The sequence below is a fragment of the Papaver somniferum genome, chromosome 11 (assembly GCF_003573695.1).
Source record: "Papaver somniferum cultivar HN1 chromosome 11, ASM357369v1, whole genome shotgun sequence".
Taxonomy (NCBI): domain Eukaryota; kingdom Viridiplantae; phylum Streptophyta; class Magnoliopsida; order Ranunculales; family Papaveraceae; genus Papaver; species Papaver somniferum.
In genome coordinates, this window is record NC_039368.1 from 10,956,001 (window position 1) to 10,962,000 (window position 6,000).

Here is a 6,000-nt window from a genome sequence, read left to right on the forward strand (position 1 = left end):
CCACATTTTCCACTAGGAAAAGTATGTGCGGAATGCTTCATGGCTTACAAAAACATCACTTTGATGACAGAAGGGCATTCAGTGGCATTGGCTTGCAGATTAGACTTCAGATTATGCCAAGTTATATATGTTGGAAATCTAAGGCAATGGATGTTATAAATATGAGTAGAACTTGATCGAGGCGTGAACATGTTACTGTCTTAAGAATAGATTTCGCCTCTCAAGATGCAATGCGATCTAACGGAGTCTATTCCCCAGGGTTCAACGATCACAATCCGGTTAGAGTGCACTCTCTGAAACTGGATTCTAATGAACAAAATGAAGTATGTTTTATTTTCAATCAAAGTTTCACAATAGTGGTACCGATTTAGAGAGAACGAATGAGACAAATTGCTCCTTTCACATATTACAGTTGAGAAAGTCTCACTGTTTATGTAGGAGTTCAACAGATTTTGAACGATGTGTCTCTTAGGATTTAAAACCCAACTACACATCTGTCATTATTATGCAACGGTTGTCTTAGTGTTAACAATCAACACAACTCCTCACCAAATGGTGCAATTTCTTTATCACTTCTCTGTAACCAACCGATTCTACCTATTTAAAAGGGGGGAATGAGTATGAAAGGTAACATAAATGGACAAAAAAAACATTACAGTATGTATTTGAAAACAGGAGTAAATCTCCAAAATAGATAGAGTTATTTTCATCGGAAGGATGCAGCATGGGGAGGATGGAAACTTGCAGAGAAATAAAGTTCTGGGGCATATATATGGTATATATGCTCAGCTCTGACTCTGAACAAAAACATTGGGAATTCAAAAACAATGGGGTATTTGCACTCCGTTCTTTCTTTTTCACAGTGAGTTTTTCTTATTAAAGAAATAAGTTTGTGCACAACTATCGAATCTGAGTTCTGAAGGTCTGTTGCTTAACAGTTAACAACTGCATTTCTTAAGGCTCCAATTCTGCATGTTTAGTTCCAAAATGGAATAATTTTTTCCCAGGTGCGATAAATAATTTGATGAAGTGTGTGAATCTCTCAGTATTGAGCTGCATTACCTGAAAACTGTAATGAGGGGAGATACTTCTGAAATGAAGAAAATATTCGTAAAAAATGGAGGGAACTTCCTCACATAAATCAAATGTTGGCTTACAACCATGCGAGTCTCAGGAGACACTATCTGTCAGGCCTCTCCAATACCCACGATAAATTCACCCCCAACCTCTGCTTCAGATCTCTATTACTCTTTCTACTTAGGGAAAATCCAAAGATATCGGGAAATCATGGCTTGAACAGATTGTACACTGAGGTAAGCATAGTATGGGCTTATAGGAACGTATGGGCTTTTCTCATCAACGGGCCTTAGCAAACCTGATCCTACAAAAGATTTTTTTCTCATTATAAAAACAAGTTACACCGGCATGCAGAAACGCGCAAATTATTCTATCACGCTCGCTCTGCTATCACATAATACCACTTCTGCAACTCCCTGCGAATAATCAAACCACTTCTGCAGCTCCTGCGAACAATCAACCAGCGTCGCAACCGCAAACCACCAAAAGGTAATTGAGGTTTAATGAACTGATTTTGATACTATTCGGTTTCATCTCAATAATTATGTGTGTGAATTAGGTTTTTCCCGTTTTGATCTTAGGTTTCGAAATTTGTTGGATGATTCGTAGTGGTGTTTAGAGAGAGATAATATGAATGTTTGAATTGTTGCAAGCAGCAGCAGGCGCAGTTAGGTACTCTCAATTTCCTCAAATGGCTAGTATCCATGATGAGCGGAAATTTCTCCCGAGGAGGAGGAGCATATGAATGATGCATGGCATACTACAATTCCAGAAGATTCCGCTTAGAGGTTTGGCTTCCATGGTTTCCTAGTTTCAGTCTTTTTATTTTTAGGATTCTTTTAGATTTCCTTTTAGTTTTCTGTTTCCTAGTTTAGTTATTCTTCAAGCCTATATAAAGGCTAGATTAAGTCTTGTAAGAGCTATCTATTACTCAATCAAATTATTAAACACAAAACTTATCTTTCTCTTCTTGCTTGAATTCTCTTCTCTTCTTGCTTATAGCAATCTAGTATTGCTTTCTTTTACCTTGTTCCACATTAGTTGGTATCAACCGCTTAGTTTTAGGTTTTCATCCTATAACTTGATCCTTTACATCGCTTCCGCAACACCTTTCAGTCCTTTTTTAGTTCCTTTTCGTACAAAAAAAAAAAAAAAATGATGCTCAACCAGTTACTCTAGCAGCAATCGAAGCTCTCATCAAATCTCATACCGAGATTTTGGCAAAAAACATTACTGAAGCTCTTGAGAAGTCCATGGAGGACAAATTAGGGTTAAGAGATACCAAGCTTGAAACCATGCAGAATCAACTTTTGAAGGTTGCAAAACATATAAATCTAGATTTGGATATGCCTGCCTGAGCTTGTAGACTTAGAAGGAAAAACTAAAGAAGATATACTTCAGTTTTTACAGAATGATGAAGTACCTGAAGATGTATTGCGTACTTTAAACATTAAGAAACCGTATGAAGGTTTCATAGGTCATTCAAAGAAGAAGATAGTTTCTCCTGCACTTGACAGTGATGATGAAGATGAACGTGAGAACGATCTAGAGAAGAATTGGATTGAAGAACGACGTTTAAAAACTGGTCACAACCCTTACAGTTCTTTACCAGAATATAAACTAAAAGCTGATATTCCCAACTTCTCTGGAAATTTTCGTATTGAAGAACTAACTGATTGGTTCTTTGAGGTAGAAGCTTTTTTCGAATTCATGGAAGTCCCTGAAGATTCTAAGGTTAAACTTGTGACATACAAACTCAAAGGAGGAGCTGCAGCTTGGTGGGATAAGATCTGTGATGATCGTAGAAACGCTAACAAACCGAAAATACGTACTTGGAAACGTATGAAAACTTTGATCAGGGATAAGTTCTTACCTAGAGACTTTATGCAGCAACTTTTCATCAAATTACAAAACATTCAGCAGGGGGCACGAACTGTTGAAGAATATGTGTCAGATTTTTATAATTTGGTCGCACGAAATCAACTCAAAGAATCTGAAGAACAGTTAGTTGCAAGATTCATTGGGGACTGAATAGATTAATACAAAATGGTATGACTCATTCAGTTTTTACTATGGTCGAAGCTGTGCAGCAAGCTATTAAGATAGAAAATAGATTTATCCATCCAGACAAGGGCGTTATCAAAATACTTACAGGGGTACCAATTCATCTCAAAACTTTTCTCCAGATACTGTTTTGAATATTCCCAGGCCTCCTTATGATGATGTTAGCCATTCACATCGACAACCTAGCCATATTGTGCCTTATACTCCACCTCTGGCTACACCTATCTTAGCCAATCCAGTTGATCTTCAGCCGGGTCAGCAGTCTCACTCTCTGCAACCAACTCCTCCTACTACAGGGAATCGGTTTCATAACAGGCAACAACAATTTCCACCGCAACAGCGAGCTAATAATGCTTATACAAAATTTCGTGGAGATAAGTGCAATAAATGTCAGCAATCGGGGCACACTTCTAGTGATTGTCGGAAATTCAATGCTTTGATTGGTGAACCTCAGTTCATTAATGAAGTCACTGGTGCGCTTAATGAGTTCGAAGATGAAGACTCACCTGGTGATGACGACGAGTTTGTTGGGATGATTCGTCCATTATTTCTTACTCAACAATGCAAGTCTCAGAGACACAGTATTTTTAAATCAAGATGTTATATTGGGGGTAAAATCTGCAAGATGATAATTGATAGTGGCAGTGTGGATAATTATATTGCTGATCACGTAGTTAAGAAGCTTGAACTACCAGTAACTTCTCATCCAGAACCTTACACTGTAGGATGGGTTAATGCCTCTAGCACACAGAAGATTACTCTTCAGTGTTATGTGTCATTCTCTTTTGAGGGTTATGAAGACACAGTTCTATGTGATGTCATTAATATGACGGCAACCCATCTTCTTCTTGGCAGACCTTGGCAATACGATCTTCACGCGGTTCACAATGGATTCGAGAATACTTACACTTTTGTTCATAATGGGAAAACCAAGGTTCTTAGTCCATCCAATTCCACTTCAAACTCTTGTGCGCAGACTGATGCTGTCGTAGCCACTGTTATTCGTTCTTTGCACCCACAACATTCTTTACATTCCCATGAAGATTCTAAGCCTATGATTGAGTTGCCTGCAAAGGTGAAGCCCTTATTATTTCAATATAATGTTTTATTTCCAGATGAACTACCAACTGCATTACCTCCTTTACGGAATATTCAACACTGCATCGATTTTATTCCTGGAGCCTCTTTACCAAACCAAGCACACTATCGCTTGAGTCCTGCTGAGCATGAGATATTACAGGGACAGGTAAATGATTTGCTTACAAAGGGTTTGATACGACCTAGCAACAGTCCTTGTGCCAGTCCTGCCTTCTTGGTTAGTAAAAAAGACAATGGATGGAGGATGTGTATCGATTGCAGAGCATTAAATCGCATCACCATTCCTTATAGATTTCCGATCCCGCGTATTGATGATATGATTGATTTACTGTCGGGCTCTATTATTTTTACTAAGTTGGATTTACGCAGTGGTTACCACCAAATACGCATTCGAGGTGGAGATGAGTGGAAAACAGCATTCAAGACACGTGAAGGTTTATATGAATGGCTGGTCATGCCATTTGGGTTATCTAATGCACCTAGTACTTTTATGCGACTTATGAATCAGGTTCTCCAACCCTTTCTCAGTAAATTTGTTATTGTCTATTTTGATGACATACTAATTTTTAGTCGCAGTGAGCCAGAACACCTCCAACATCTTTCACAAGTGTTTCAAGTTCTTGCTGACAACTCTTTATATGTTAATTTGAAGAAGTGTACCTTCATGGCTTCTTCAGTAACATTTTTGGGATATGTGATTTCTACTGATGGTATTCATGTCGATCCTTCTAAAGTTCAAGCAATTGAAGATTGGCCAGTTCCTACTTCTATTCGTGATGTTCGTAGTTTTCATGGTTTGGCTTCTTTCTATCGAAGATTTGTGAAGAACTTTAGCTCTATTTCTGCACCTTTGACTGACTGTCTCAAGAAGGAGAAGTTTGAGTGGACGGAAGCAATGGATAAAAGCTTTATTCTTCTTAAAGAAAAGCTTTGTACGCACCAATTCTTGCACTTCCGAATTTCAACAAGCCTTTTGAAATAGATTGTGATGCATCTGTTGTTGGTATTGGTGCAGTATTATCACAGGAGGGTCATCCAATTGCATATTACAGTGAGAAGAATTCAGATGCACAAAAGAAATGGTCTACATATGAATTAGAGTTATTGGCTCTTGTTCAATCTCTTAAGCAGTGGCATACTTATCTTATACATAGGGAATTTGTTGTCAACACTGACAACCATGCTTTGAAGTTTTTGAATACTTCTGCTAAAGTTAACAGAATGCATGATCGATGGCTTTCCACACTCAACAAATACACTTTCTCCGTGAGACATAAAAGTGGCAAATTGAATCAAGTTGCTGATGCCTTAAGTAGAAGAAGTCATCTATTAACTACAATTCGTAATGAGAGTTATGCATTTGACTATATCAAAGACATTTATCCAGAAGATGAAGATTTTGGCAAACTATGGGATCAATGCAGTTCTCAAACTCATGGGGTTGATGATTTTCTTATACAAGAAGGTTTTCTTTTTAAAGGGAATCGATTATGTATTCCTCAAGGGTCTTTACGTTTACATCTTATGCGAGAATTACATGGCAGTGGTCTTGGTGGTCATTTTGGGAGAGATAAAACCATTGCCCTGATTGAAGAAAGATAGGCCATCTTTGAAACGTGATGTACAAAAGTTCGTACAAAAATGCATGGTCTGTCAGAGAGCAAAGGGTACAATTCAAAATACCGGGTTGTATACTCCTTTACCAGTTCCTGATGCACCTTGGGTTGATATAAGTATGGATTTTATACTTGGTTTACCTCG